We start from the raw sequence: 16543 nt of genomic DNA, 5'->3' as shown, positions 1-16543 counted from the left end.
GTACTTTAGAGCATGGCATGAAAACTATTTATTCGGTAAAGTTCGCTTAAAACTTTTGTCTCATTTACTAAAGGTGTTGTAATAGAATTATAATCTTGAAAACCGGAATTTCCGATAAACCATTACCATATAATCGGAGAACAATAACAAAATTAATAGTACAAATTTGTATATTTTGGTTTACCAGAATAATGGTTTCTTATACCAGAAAGGTCATTACGGTAATTAGTCATAATACAGTAATTTTAGCTATTTTAATGAGGTTTAGGTTCAATATTACAGGTATACATTCTCCAAAGTGAACTGCATTTCCAACACATGTGATATAATTAATGATATTTTTTTAAATTTTAATTTATTCGCTTTTTTAAATTTTTAGAGAGTAATGTTTAAGAAAAATTATTATGGCATAATACAATATGAGAAGTTTCTTGAAAAAAAATTTTAAATAACAACTAATGTAATTGTAATTTTATCATATTCAAATAAAAATGACAAATAACCATAAAAAAGATGTTATTGAAACTAGTAACTTTTAGATAAATGGTGCATTGACTGCTTAACCTAATACGCTTAACTCACCAAAACTATATCCGTGCGAACTAGGGCTGCAATATAAAGTCACTTAGTTCCTTGCAGCAAGGTACTTACTTTAACCGAGGGGGCTAATCTGGTCAATCTCATGACCAACTGTGCCGGGGTTAGAATCATAATGTTAACACTACTGCATTCCTTCAACAAATGTAGAGTTTCTAGTGACCTGTTTTCCCCGATCCATGATCCTCAACTATTAGAAAAGTAAACTCTCATTCACACATAGAACCACAGAGTTGATTAACTCAAAGAGGGTACCACCAGAAAAAAACTAAATAAGCCGCATTCCAAGGTTCATTTGGCAAAACCAAAATCAACCGAAACTTAACTCCATGTTTATTATCTAACGAAACGCCTAGCATACCCTAACTCCTATATCCAGTTAAATTTCATTCCTGCGGCTTTTAAATCAGGCTAATTGTAAACAGTTTCAGAAACGTAAAGGTAAAAAAATATTCCTAACCGTAAACCTAACGGTTAATTGGATGGTTGGACTGTTGCCGGTTATTGTACGGTAATTTTTGAATAAAAAATTTTTTACTGTATAATCTGCGAAGTGCATCTATCAACAAACTATATATTTAATATAAAAATCTGAAATGTTTAAAACTGTAATGAAAAACTATTCATTGTTGATATATTTAACAAATATACCCTCTATTTTTTAAATTTTTTTAATTAGGTTAGTCAGTTTTTTTAACTCACTCAATTAAAGTTATTTTTTCAATAAGACTCTCCTCAGTTTGTAATACAGATAACAGGAAAAAAATTAATGATTGTAAAATGAAGAATGTTTTCGCATCAAAACAATTAAAGCTATAATTTCAATAAGACTCTCATCATTTTGTAAGATCGAAAACTAGATAAGTATTTAATGATCATAAAATGAAGAAATTTTTTATATAAAACATCGCCAATTGATTCTCTATTATACACGATCTGCAACTCCCTCTGAATTTAAAATGGGTTGTCAAAGTATAGATTAATTAATTATTTGTTTTATCACTTTGTAATTAAATAATGGATCGATTTGAATATTTTTTGGAAAAAAAGGTACAGCTTAGTTTAGTTTAGATTAATAAATATATTGTTCCTTTTTTTAAAAAATTGTTCTTGTTAAAATAATAAACTTGCTAATAATGTGTTTCTGATATTTCTGCTTGATAAAATGTTCAATTAAAATTAATGGCTTTCCTTACTTTCTGAAAAAAATATTATTTTGCTGAACACTTTTAAGCGTAAAAGTATTTTTTGCTGAAATAAAATTGTTTGCGCAAAAACCCACACAATTACCACATATATTCCAATTCCTGAGTGTACAATTTATTTAAAAAAAATGAAAAGAAATGATAAAATGCATTTATTTCACCTTAACTCCAATTTTGTCTTTCTTCAGAGCGAAAAAATCAAAAGCAAAGGAAATGGTGGCGGCCGATTCAGCTATAAAATTTTTCTTCAGAAATTGTGTTCAACGAAGTGGAGCGATATTTTCCTGAGGGTTAACTTTAAAATATTTTTTCCGTAAATCGCATTAACCTATTTATCTTTTTATCGCTTTTTGCTTTTCTAAAAGTATAAGCTTTTTTTTCTTCATATTTTTATCTAATTTAATCCAATAAGTATGATTAGATAGATTTTTGCGAGAAAATACTAAGATGCGTTCTTTTTTTAAGTAACACGTATTATTTTTTGTCCCCTGCAATGGGTGTTTTATACATTATGATTAGGACGACGTAGAAGGAATAATGAAATAAATTTCTTTAAGAAAACACTCATAGATTTTTAAAGAAAAAACTAATTTTTTTGCTTTTTTGCACCAGCAATGACTATATTATAATTGTGATCGGATATATAATAGAAAATGGTTTTATAGATATAGTAGTACATGCAAGATTAGATAGATAGTTCTGAAGAACATGTTACAGGGAAAAAAATATGGTACACTGAAATTTCTACAGTAATAAATACCATAGAATTAATAAATCGCTCATAGATTGAATCACTTATAAATTGACTCACTCATAGACTAAATCAATGTCTGAAAAATTTTGGTATAATATTTTGCGGTAAAAATGAATTCCACGGATGATGCACTTAAAGTGTCCCTTACCGTAATTTGATCTTTTTTTCACCTTTTTTTACAGTGCAGTGCTTCCTTATACATTTCTAATTTTGGATACATTAATCAAATAAAAAATAATTACTATTAAAGAAAGCAATGATCATGAATAAAGTTCAATTTATTCTTATCAAATATTTGTTTCATGCATTTATTGTTATTATTTTTTATTCAAAAGTAAAAGCTATAATTCTAGTTTTCATTTCTTAATAAAACATAATTGCAAGGCAGTTGCTTGGTTTTATGAAAATCTTCACACATCCAATAATCAGCTTGATCCTATTTAAAATTTAACACGAATTAAACAATCTAACGAGTATTTCTTTCAGATCATTTTGTGTTAAATATGAAATTGCAAATATTATTTTAATGCAATTGTAATGGTCGTACCCACTGTGAAAAATCCTGAATCAAGTAACAGTAAAAGTATTGTAACTCAGGATGCTGCTACTTTTCACCATAAAATCCATTTTTAATGGAGCATGTGACGGGACAAAAAAAAAATCTAGCATACCGTAACATCTCTGAATCACTCTAATTGAATAAATATCACTGTAAAAAATTACGGTATGATATCCTACGGAAAAAGTGAGTTTTACAGATGATGCACCCAAAGTGCTGGTATTTTATACCGCAATTTGATCCGAAATTGCTTATAGTGCTGCGATTCCATACGCTGACTATAAGCACACTGAATGCAGTTTTGAATTTGTTTGTTTTGAATGCATCTACACTGTTTGATAAAATAAAAAAAATATTTACCATTAAAAGACGCATTGAGGAGGAAGAAAACAACATTTTATTTTAATAAATATGAACTTTATACATTTATTGAAATATTTTTTTATATTCTGAAGGTAAAGCTATAATTGTAGTTTTTACGTCTTAGTATAAAATAATTGCATTATAAAGGCTTGTATTTATGAAAGTCATCTTGCATCCAATATTCAGATTGATCCCTCCTATAAATAAAACAATATTATGGCTTTCTTTTATTCGTATCCCCTTTTTGTGTTAGGTTTATTTTATCATTACCTTTTGAATTTTTTTCATCCATTTCAGTTCACAGCAGTACAGGAAAAATATATCAAAAATTGTCAAAACACGAACGTTGCAATCTATCCAGTAGGATAACTGTTAAAATGAGGCTATGTATTGAGAAAGACGCTTCATGTGAAATTCTCTTTCATCTACATAAGTAAATTAGCAGAAAGATGAGTTCAGATAACTCAAGAAAATCCGTGAAGTTTCAAATGGTGATTCTTTTTTCAAAAAATTGAAAATTCAAACATAATGCAGATGTATTTGTTTTATTAAATTAAGGAGTGGATGAATAATCATGCAACAATATGTTTGCCTTTAGACATAATGAAAATATTTCTTCAGAATTTAGAACTGCATCATTTTCTTTATGTTACCTAGATTAGTGACTTACTTTATATACTTTAAATTTTAAATTAGCTAGTTAATTACTGGTTTTACTAGTTAGATGCTTTAAACTTTATAATACCAAGAAAAGGGATACAGAATTTGTCTTGAGAGGTTATCTGCCTGCACAGCACACTCTAAAATACACTGAGAAAAAATTAATTTCAAAACTACCAGAATGCGGTATAATTCACAGTGTTTCTGGATCTATGGGAATAACAAAATGCTCGGAAATCCAGTTGTTTTGGTAATGATTTTTGTAAAATTAACGATAAAATATGGTTGTATGAACTTTGATAAAATTTTGCAAATGTGGCAAAATTTGGCAATTTTATCATGAGGACGTCATAAAAAAAATTCTTTGGTTAAACTTTCTTTACAGGTTTGTATTTTTGACTAAATCTTCAGTAATAAAACGTTATTAATATTTACCAAAGCACTTTTGGCAATGATTTTGGCAAAATCAATAATAAAACATGCTTTAGTAATAGGTAATAAAATATGGTAACTGAGGTAAAATTTAGCACTTTTATCACAATTCCTAAAAGCATGGCATGAAAACCATTTATTCGGTTAAATTTACTTTTCAGTTTAGAACATTCCTTCAAATATGGGATAAGAACTATAATTTTGAAAACCACAGTTATATTATAGGCAGAAATATTACTGAATGAGTGGTTTAAATTCTGTATATTTTGATTTTATTAACTATCTTAATGGGTTTTTTAAACCTGTAAAGGGTTATTAAATGTAGGTTGATCTTGAACAAGAACGTTTCTCAATATAGCACCATATTGAAATACTTTATGGTTCAAATGACTAAAAATGTGGTTCAACCATTGTACCCATTTTTCTGAAAGTTCAAGTAAAGCTGAACGTGAAGGTAAAATAAAATAAAAAGTTTGCATAATATATGTGCCGTAAAATACTACTTTAATCAATATGTTTAAAACATTAAAACATGTAAAAAATAAAATTCCGAATAATGAAATAATTATTTTGAAAAATTATCTATTTTTTTTCTAATAAGACACAAAATGAAAACTAACTATAAAAATAGTAAATTGCTTTATTTATCGAAGTAAAATTAAGCTGTTAACGGGATCTGGAATGCTTATATTTATACTTTCAAGCAATTTCTTTTGCGTAATGACTGAAATTGTCCACCCTGTTAGAAATTGAGAAATATGTGGAACTATTGTAAAGTTCAAATTTTCTGCTAAAACCTATCTATGGCACTAAGATGAACTTTAATTGCATACTTTTGAAACATAATATTATTATAGAACTTAAACAAAAATATGGTTCAGTATAAAACCTGATTCTACTGTTTTATTGTGCAAAACACTGTGATTCAACATCGAACCTATTTTTCTGTGAGTTGAAGTTAAAGTGAACATGGTGATGTAAATAAAAAATAAGTTTTCAAAATATTAAAGGCTCAATTGTGTGAGAAAATACTGTTTTCATTTATGCAAAACATTAAAACATGAAAAATTATAAAATCCCGAAAAACAAAATATTTGATTTTAAAAAAATATCAATTTCTTTTTAGACATAAAAAATGGAAACTAACTATAAAAACTGCAAATTGATTTCTGTATGTCAGAGATACTAATCTATTATAAAGGTTCGAGGGCTTATCTTTATACTTCTTTTTCATAATGACTAAAATTATCCACCCTGTGAGAAAATTGTGCAATGTCTCGAACCATAATATGGTCCAAAGTTTCTGATTCAACCTTTATACTGTGCTAATCTAAACTAAGATAGCATACTTCTTAAATTTGATCCTACGATATTTTTGAACTTAAACTAAAATCTGGATCTTTATAACACCTTATTTAACTGTTTTGTGGTTCAAAATAATAATGTTGTGCTCAACGTTGAACTTATTTTCTGAGAGAGCAGGTAAAACTAAATATGGTGATAAAATAAAAATAAAAAGTTTACTAAATATTAAAACTTCATCTGTGCCATAAAATATTTCTTCCACCATTCTCAATTCTCAATATTTCTAATGCATTAAATAAAGAAAATAATGAAATTCTGAACAAAGAAATAAAATTTACAAAAAAGTATTCTTTCTGTATTCTAATCGGAAATAAAAAGAAATGAAAACTAACAATAATAACAGTAAATTGCTTTCTGAATGTAAGCAAAACAAAGCTATTAATCTTAAGAGAACGATGCAAAATAAATGATGAAGCTGTTGTGAAGAATGAATACGCGTTATATTTAGAGAAACAGCTTGTTTCTGTCATTTCTAAAGCTTCTTCACATTTCCTTACTGCAGTTCACAAAAAATTTCTAACAATAAAGAATGATTTTCTACTACCTATTATTTTTTGAAGAGTCATACAAATATTTTTTGTCTTGAAAAGTTTTTATCTGAAAGTAATTGATAAAAGATTTTTGCACGAAGTGAAAACATTAAACAGAAAAACATGTTTCATCAAAGTTTTTTTCATCAAGATGTTTTAAAACTAAACTTAGAGCATAAGATTTTTTTTGCTATTTTATTTAATGGTACAGCTATTTTTTCTCTTCTTATATTTTTAATTAGAAACTTCATTATTGTATTTTATAACATAGACGTTATATTATGTTCGATAGAGATTATTAAGTGATGCAGTATAATTGAAACTCACCTTGCGTTTGCATGACATGAAAACTAAGAAAATGCAAAACATCTAAGTCAAAAAAGAGATTACTTATTTTATCTCATAGAAGATTGCCCCTGGATTGTTTTATAGCCATCGTTGAACACCAGACCCAATTTAGTGTCTACGACTAATAACGTTCAACTCCATTAACTTATAATTTTGAACCCAATTCGAAAGACGAGGGAACTCCTAGGTCAAGTATTGGGAGAAATTTGCCTTAATGGAGGTCTTTTTTGATGGAACTAACTCGCATTTGCGTTACATGGACAAGAAAGCCACAAAACACCTCCCACTGTTAGCCTTATGGCAAGGGGACTTTAACCCACGATCAGTCTACCACTGATGATATTTTACGTCAGCACAGTGATCGGTGCGAGCAGGGTGCTGAATTCGTTTTGAACACTCATCGCTGTGATTCGAAAGCAGTTCACCTCATTGGAAGGCAATGGCTCTTTCCCCTGAGTCATCACGACTCTCACAAGAGCATTGAAGGAAACAGACCTGCATTACCACAGTTATTTGAGCTGCCATCGCCTGTAGAATAATATTCAACTTTTTACGAACACCACGCTGATTGATATACACACGATGTACGAATTGACTGAAGGAAATGTACGAGCAGCAGAAATATTGCATCGCGAGTGATGCAGAGAGTATCAATTTATGGTCAGGCAGTGTAACTAATGCATCGCTATCAATGGTGGAAACTTTGAACATCTTTTGTGACATTTCACTACAGCGCATGTAATATCTTTGAAGAATAAATATTTCAGATGATGTCAGTCTTGGGTCTCTTTGTTTGTTGTACCTGTTATACCACTTTCCCATGAAATTTTCGTCCATAGATTGCTATGCAATTCTATATGCTAGAGACAACTCTTGCCTCCCCCTAAAGTTTATCTAAATAATTCTAGGTCAACTTGCAGATTTGATTATAATAATTTATTTCCTTATTATTGATTTGTTAAATTTGAAAAAAAACATTGTGAAATTACTAAAAAAATAAGTAAAATAAGGTTATTAAGCTTAAATGCTCAGCTAATAAATTAAGGATCTTTTTTTTTTCCTTTTCATCTGCTAATTTGTTAACTAATTTTAAATGAATAACGAGAGAAAACGTTCATAACATTTTAGTATTATACATGAAATATTGTTTCAATTTACAGTATTAATAAAAGTGTTAAACTAGGCTTAATGAGACATTAAGAAATAAAAAATCTAGTAAAATTACCGTACTGTACCGTCCGTGACAATTCGTTCCCGTTGCCGTTTTGATTCCGTTGCTATTTCGATCTCTTTCCGATTCAGTCCAGTTACTAAATCAATTTGTCTAAGTTGATATAGACATTTCATCCCATTTCTTTCTTCTATTACAGTGATTAAATTTCAGTAGTACGAAATGTATACATTATTTAACTTTTTAAATTATTTATTTATTATTTCTAGAGACAGGAAACCAGCAGTTTTAAAAGTTTTTTTTAAAATATTTAAAAATTACTATGTGTGGAATTTAGCATCCAAATTTAATAAGAATATTTGCGAGAGATTGCCCGTGATTTAATAATGAATTAGGAAAACCTTCAAATTTCTATGAAAATTATCCTTTTCTTTTGTATTGCAATATTTATGTAATAATATTAATTATTATAGTAACGTATTGTGATTACAAAATGTTGTTAAGTAAATAAATAAGGAATGAGTTAGTTACCTCCATACGATCCAATCTGAAAACAATTCTCAAATAATTCCTGTCATGAAAAAAAGATGTTAAAAAACAGGCTAAATGTTTGCAGTTAAAAATTAATAAAATAGATATATGGATCATTACAATGACATTGGAATGTTATTCATAGTAGGTATTTATTTTAAGAAATTGCATTACTTAAGAAAATGGAAAATTAAAGGAAGGGGATTAAACAGCGGGATTAAATCTGAGGGGCCAGAACTGCTACACTGTTCAGAAATAACATTCCTGGTAAAAAAAAATTAAAAAAATTAATAAAATAACGCCATTTAAACCTTTTATTTAGCAACGTCCGTATGGCAACAGTTTACCGAAAATTCGGGCTTTCAAAATTATAGTTCTGGATCTTTCTCAAAGTCAACTACTTATCACAGAAAAAACAAGTATAAAATTGGGAAAATAGTTACTTGCATGCTTCAATTTATTTATTTTCAGTCTTGTATTTTCATTTAATTTCTTGAAAAAAAATCTGAATCATTCAATTTAATTCGAATTCAGTGGATTTTGTTGCTCTTCCAACAGGTGGCACAACCACAACACATTGCCACACATTAAGTAATAATAACGAATCTGAAAATTAAATGTAACCGAATAAATGGTTTTTATACCATGCTCTTACGTATAATGACAAAATCACCAAACGTTACTTTATTTACTTCGAAACATGGTTAAAAAAAAAAACATTTATCTCCTTAAAAACCGTATATTTTTATTAATTTTACCGAAATCCATATAGAACCAGAAACACGGTAAATTTTATTATATTCTCGTTGTCTCGACCATATTTGTTTCCTCAGTGTACCATTTTGGCCTAACAAACAAAATGGAAATGGAAACTCAGAATTCATATACGAGTTTCAAATTTTCTCAAAACTACTAACCTTAAAAACTATTAAAATGTGACTTATTAACTCATGATTTTACTTTGTATTTTAACCATAGTTGACAGCTGACCCAATATTGTGTGTTTACTACTACAAATATTCAATTCCGTATAATTGTAATTTTGAACCCGATCCTAAAGACAAAGTATTGGGAGAAATTGGCCCTGGTGGAGGACTCTTTTGATGGAATTAACTCGCAATTGCGTTGCATGTTGAGGAAAACCATAAAAACCTCCCACGGTTAGCCGGATGGCAAGGAGACTGTAACCAATGATCGATCTACCACTGAGGATATTTTAAGTCAGCACTGTGGTCAGTGCTAGCGGGATCAGTCGATTATATAGACTTAAACTTGCAAAATAGGTATGATGCATCCTCAGCATTTCATTCGACAGTTTCAAAATTTATTCAGCGCTTGCTTATAATTCAAATTATCTTTCCCGACTTTACCTGAATCTTACTGAATCGATTTTTACATAAATAGCAAGAATACTTTTCTACTTAAAATTCTTGTCATAAGTCGCTACATTAGGTTTTGAGAAATAGGGTTTATAAACTATTATTTAATTGAATATAAATCACTGTCAAACATGAATTAATTTCCTCCAAGATGAAATTAAAAATACGGAAATCAATTCCTTTCATAATTGCTATCAATTTCAAGTTCCGTTGGTCAATTTAAGCTAGAAAGATTGAACTAATTCAAAGATTAATTCAATTATTTGTCATAGCCTTTGATGTCATATAAATTATATTTTATAACATATATTTTTAGTGTTTTATAAGGTATTTATTTAAAGAGATGAATTTGGAAGTGTATTTAATTACAGTATCATCAACTTTTGTCAGAAACTTTACTAATCAAAAACATGTTTTTTTTTTAATTACACTCGGTTGTTAGCATTTCTACGTATTTAATTTTTTTTAAACAAAAGTCATCTGGTGTACGCAAATAGTCAAATAGTCAATCATTAATGCGATGTTAATAAATTATAATATTGGATTAAACTTCTTCATGTTCGGCTTTCGGATTTAAAATGGATCAAGTTCATAAGTTATAGTTTTAAGATAATCAGGAATAACTTATATTAACGAAAGTTGAATATAATGAAATATAAAATTTTTATTCATGGGCGAATATTAAGAAATTCACTGCTTTACTTTCATTCCCTTTCTATTCACTAGATTACAGGTATCTTTGTTTCACAATGAATAAAAAAATAAACACCCTTAATAACTTTTCCAATTGCTTCGGTTTTTTATAGGTTTTGTTAATATACTTTTATAAGGATTAAAATATCTTAACGAAATATGAATATAATGAATTGAAAAAAAACTTTATTTATGGTAAAATATTAAGACAAAATCTTTCATTTACTACGTTACGGGTGCATTTCACAATATGACTCTGAAAATATAGATCATTGTTTCTCAACGGGGGCGATACCGCCCCCCTGGGGGCGATGGGAGTATGCTGAGGGGCGGTAAACTTGTTTTGGGCGCTAGGGGGGCGTTGGGTATGTTTTGGGCGGTAGGGGGCGATGAGCTTTTTTGTCATTCAAATTTAATTTTAAAACTTACAAATAAATTTACTTAATAAATAAAATTAATCTAAAATTAATATTAAAGGAAAATAAAGATTAAACTAACAAAATAAATTAAGATTATTACATCTTTTGTACCACCGATAAAACGAACTTATACGACACCCTTTCTCCGTTCCGAACCAGCACAGCGCAGCTCATGAGTCTGTAGTTTTTGCCTCTGATTCATCATAGCTATTTCGCGAATGGCTCTGACTCATTCAAGTCATTTGACGGAAATTGAAGAGCATGAGCTTTCGGTATGAATGTTTGATTTGACTCGTGTTTCTTATGATGATTTTCGTTACCTTCCTTACAGTTTTTTCCCTAGTTTCGATTCGATCTCATTGTTTATTTGGCCAGGTATATGCGCGAATTAGTTCCTTACCATAAATTATTTATTAATTTGGAGAAATAATTGATTTTCTTTCATCGTTTGTACTTTGCTGCCACCAACAATGTTGGTTAACAAAAAGAAGTACCATCAATACCGTGCCACGCACTTGAAGTTCGGATTTGTTCAATCGCTGTTGAACTCTCAACTGCCCATGTGTTTACTTTGTAACAAAGTTTTATCTAATGAGACAATTAAATCCTTCCGCTAGCAGGAGCATTTGCAAAAAACTCATCCTGACAAACAAAATAAAGATTTGTCATTTTTCGCGAACATCAAAGACAAGTTTCTGAAAGCACCTTCGGTCTCCGGGTTGCTAGCAATCTCATCACAAAAATGCGACGATGGTTTGATAGCCTCTTATAATATATCAAAATTTATTGCTAATTCTGGGAAGGTTCATACTATCGGATCAGAGCTGATACTGCCGGTTGTCAAGTTTTAGAAACAGTTTTACGCCATCCAGCCACATCCAATGTAATCCGAAATATCCCATTAAGCAACGATACAGTGCGGGTTACGAAATGGTGAGATGGCCAAAGATGTTGAAGCTTCTTTAAGCAAACTTTTGATATCCAACGAATTTTTCCTTCAAGTTGAGGAATCAACTTTGCCATTCAATGTAAGCTTTACTGTAGGCGTAGATCCGGTTTGGAAAGGTTGGAAAAAGTAGTCACACGATACTTTTTGCAAGAAGCTTGATTGTAGATACCAAAAGTAAGTCTGTTTTTAATACTGTCCAAGATTATTTTACAGAGAAAAATATTCCTCTTGGGAATATTATGTCGCTTGCCACTGATGGAGATCCTGCAATGGTGGGTCGACATCACCCTTTTGTAAAGGGAAATACCAGATATTTTAGCTGTTCTCTGCCTAATTCACAGACAGCATTTAGTGGGGAAAAATATCAGAGACCGTTTGCATCAGTTATTGCAATATGTTATATTTGATGTGAACAAAATTCGCAGTAATGCTCTCAACGATTGATTATTCAGACAACTGTGTATAATGAAGTATTCAATCGTTTGCTACTACACACCGATATTCTCTGACTTTCCAAAGGCGCCTGTCTCAATAGGTTTTGGAATCTTTTTGACTCTGTGCTTAAGTTTCTCTAAAACAGAGATGTAGCTCTGAGAGACAGATTGCTAGAATTGGAGAAAGACTTTGGCTGATTATATTATTATAATTTAATGGCATAAATTTACAACTTCATGCCGACGAGCTCAATTTGATCCCTATAAAATCAGTCATTTCTGCCTTTCTGAAAAAACTCATTTTGTGGAAGCAGAATTTTGGTTGGAATGAGTTCAGTGAAGCAGGTGAAATTCGCTCTGATGATGCACAAGAATATTGTCAACACCTTGACTCTTTACTCGTGGACTTTTCTGACCGTTTTAAAGCTGTTTTGTTCCCTGGAAGTCCCTCAATGGGTTATTGGGTTATGCACACTTTTGTGAATATTGAAACAGCAGAGGTTCAGATTTATGAGGAATTGGTCGAACTTTCAACGAAGGAAACTTTGAAGTGATGATCGTCTCACAGAATTTTGTCTCCTCTACCCTGGACTGCGGACTATCGTTAAAATTTTTTTAATGTCTTCCCTTCCTCCTACCTTGTCGAAAGTGGATTCAATGCTGTTACGGATCTTGTCACACAAAAAAGAGAAATCAACTCGAAATTGTGTAAGGAGGGAACCAGCGTCTTCACCACACTTAAAGTATTGAACCAAACTTTAAGAAACGAATGTCTCGTTGATACTACTTTTTAGTGTAAAAAAACTATTTTGGGTGTGTTTTTAATTATCTAATTAAGAATAAATGATTGATTTTAAGCATAGGTTTTTTTTGTATTTTTTTATTACCGTATTTATTTTAATTAGAACAAATAGACTGCGATTACTTGCCATGAGAAAAGTATCGTGTTAATGTACGCATTATTTCTTAAAACCAAACAAATCTAACTCTTAATAAATTGCTTAAAGTTGCCTCTTATAATTCAGCACACCTCGCTCCGTCACCATGCTCTAAATAACTGGATTTTCACAACGGGGGGCGTTGAAATGATTTTTGCTCCTTAAGGGGGCGGTAACGTTAAAAAGGTTGAGAATCTATGATATAGATCATTACAAACAGCGTTTAGGAAATTGATTCACCAGGTTACAGGAGCTTGCCTGATTGTTGGGCTGAAAATAATCACAATTTACAGAAGTACCAATTACAGAATGCATAGTTTAATTATCCTAATTTCGTATCTTTCTAACTAGTAAATACAATGATATGATAAGAAACGACAAACAAACAAGCAAAGAAAAATTTAAGAAACTCTATTGAGAAGTTTGACCGTATAACGAAAAAACTTCACTGGCTTCAAAGTCTGTTAAAGTAGAAGTATTCGACATGTCTGGAGTGAGAAAATACAAAAGCAAATTCTCAAGGCGTGAATGAGAAAAACATAACAGATTGAAAAGAAAACGCTAAATTGCAATCGAAAAAATGGGAAAATATCGATGAAAAACAGATCAAGAAAATGTGCAGTAATTAAGAAAGGTAAATTAAGGTATGGTAAATTTCAACGAGCTATGGAGGGCGGGTGATGAACTCATAGCCTTAATTAAGGAGTTAAAGCATTTATTTAATTAAAACAAGATTCCAGAGCATCGAGATGAGCTGACGTAAATTTTAGAGTTAACATCAAATACAACTTTTATCAATTTAATATTTTTTTTTATCCAATGAAGTTTCTACATCATCAAGTAAATTATGAAGCTAGTTTTACTGACTACCTTTTTTGGAAAATAAATAAATCTAATTTTTAACATATTTCTGTATTTTGCTAGAAAACTGTAATACACATTTCTCATTCCCACTTTCAGAGCGATTGATCTTGCTTGAAGGAAAAAAATCTTTTTCCGAACATATGAAAAATTCAAATTCCCTCACCACAGAAACTTCTACCATTCTTGGATTATGTGTCTGGAAATTCAGAAAAGAATGCGATTAAACACCTTCCTCACGAAAGAAAGTAATAAGAGATGAGGTCTTTTCAAAAAGAAAAGAGGATGAAACAGATGCCTTTATATTCTGTTCTGCTTTTTATGCATCAGTTTGGAAGAAAGTGGTGAACTTATAATGCGTGTTGATCTTTGGAAGTATGAAAATAGATGTTACTTTTCGAGACTGAGAAAATGCTATGCCATCCATATTTTCAACACGGTTGATCAGGATTTGGCTGAGAAATATCGAAAAAAATAAGAAATAAATTTGAATAAATTCCTTAACTACCTCGGCAATCTTTTTCTTCACTATTTCGAGTAATTTGTTCTTAAAACTAAACTAAGACATTCAACAAAGTTTTTTCTAAAAGTATTTTAGTGCTGATAAAATGTGAAATATTTGTATATTTCTATGAAAACAATATAAAGAACGAACTCTCATTTAAGGTAACTTCTTCTTCTTCTTTGTCGAATTTGGTTATTTTTGTTCGATGCGAAAATTTAATTTAATGCTTCATAAAAGCATATCCTTTTCATAATTCATTCATCATTGTGCTATTTAAAAAAAAACATTGTTTAGAAATTTCTTTCTTGACAAGCACTTTAATTAAATAATTTCATAAAAATTGAGTAAAAAATTATAAATTTAACAGTTTTCAAAAATCAAAACTGGGAAAAAATATCCTAACTTTCGGAACCCTTAAGGTCTGGTTTCTTAGAACAGGTCGGCGTTAAAAAACGTCAGCTTGAAGTGAGCACTAACCCCTGATTGGTCAATTTGTGAGCTAGACAGCATACGTCATCGAACGCTCAGCTTGAACGATGACTGACGTCCGAATCAATTGTTGCTGGATTGCAACGTAGCATTAACTAGGGCTGGGTTTCTTAGAACAGGTTGGCGTCAGCGATACGTCAACTTCCCGCTGACTCCCAGATAAGGCGCTTGTCTTAAGAAAACAGGCTTTTAGATTCTTCCTCGGTGCACAAATTGGGAACCTCTACTTTAGAAGATCATGCGTAGATGCTAACTATTTTTCTTAGAATTAAATATAATCATTTTCTCATAAAAAGCACTGGTATTTTCCAATTAAATATTCTGAACGGAAAAGTATTTTTATAGTTCTGCCATTTTTTTTAATATATTTTATAGCATTTTTTTTATATATATCCGATGCTTTTAGACTCATTATAATCAACCCATATGTCATTAAGCTAACTAAGAATTGTGCAAATAATTTAACTGTATGAGATTCAATTTATTTTTTCTATGTTCCACTAAACATTTAAAAATCTTATTTATAATATCCCTTCACTACTCTGGGATTGTTTCAAACAGCCTATACAGATATATTGTCTAATTAAATCTTCCCAATTAATCTAAAGGTATGTGAACTCACGGCAATATGCGCAAAGAATACGAACCTGTCGGAAAATAATTACACTTTTCTAATTTGTCTGATGTATTGCCAATCGAGAAATGCTTTTAGTCATTTTGCAATACTTATGCAATTAGTAACCATTGTTAACTGAATAACCAATTATTATACAGTTTTTCAATTAGTAGCCATTGCTAACTGAATAACCAATTATTATACGGTTATTCAATTAGTAACCACAGTTAGCAAAATAACCAATTATTATAGGGTTATTTAAGTAAAACCCCTTGGTAATTTAATAACCAATTATTATGTGATTATTCAATTAGTATACGAAATATCTACTGGAAAATTTTAAGTTACAAACTGATTTCAAGTACCACTTTCAAAACATATCACTTTAGACATAAATTTTATTCAGCTACTCTTCCGAAAACAAATTTAATTCAATGCCTTGTGCCTCATTTTAAACATATTATTTTGGAAGCATAAGAGTGCCCACTTAAAATTTACAAGAACTTTACTTACAGAGCTTTAGAAAAGTGTCCCCATTTAGAAAAATCTGAAGATAGAAAAGGAGAACATGGAAAAATAATCTTGGAAGTATTCTTCCTCAATTTAATGAGGAATGATTCAGAGAAACGGTATTTCGATGTTTATAGGGAAATACATTTCAGTAAATCTTTTGTCTCATGTGTATCAAGCGCATATACTATTGAGATAAATGACAGTAATTACTTTGACATAAATACTATCTAAA

Source organism: Parasteatoda tepidariorum, chromosome 1 (genome assembly GCF_043381705.1).
Source record: "Parasteatoda tepidariorum isolate YZ-2023 chromosome 1, CAS_Ptep_4.0, whole genome shotgun sequence".
NCBI lineage: Eukaryota > Metazoa > Arthropoda > Arachnida > Araneae > Theridiidae > Parasteatoda > Parasteatoda tepidariorum.
Note: the sequence above shows the minus strand (reverse complement) of the source record.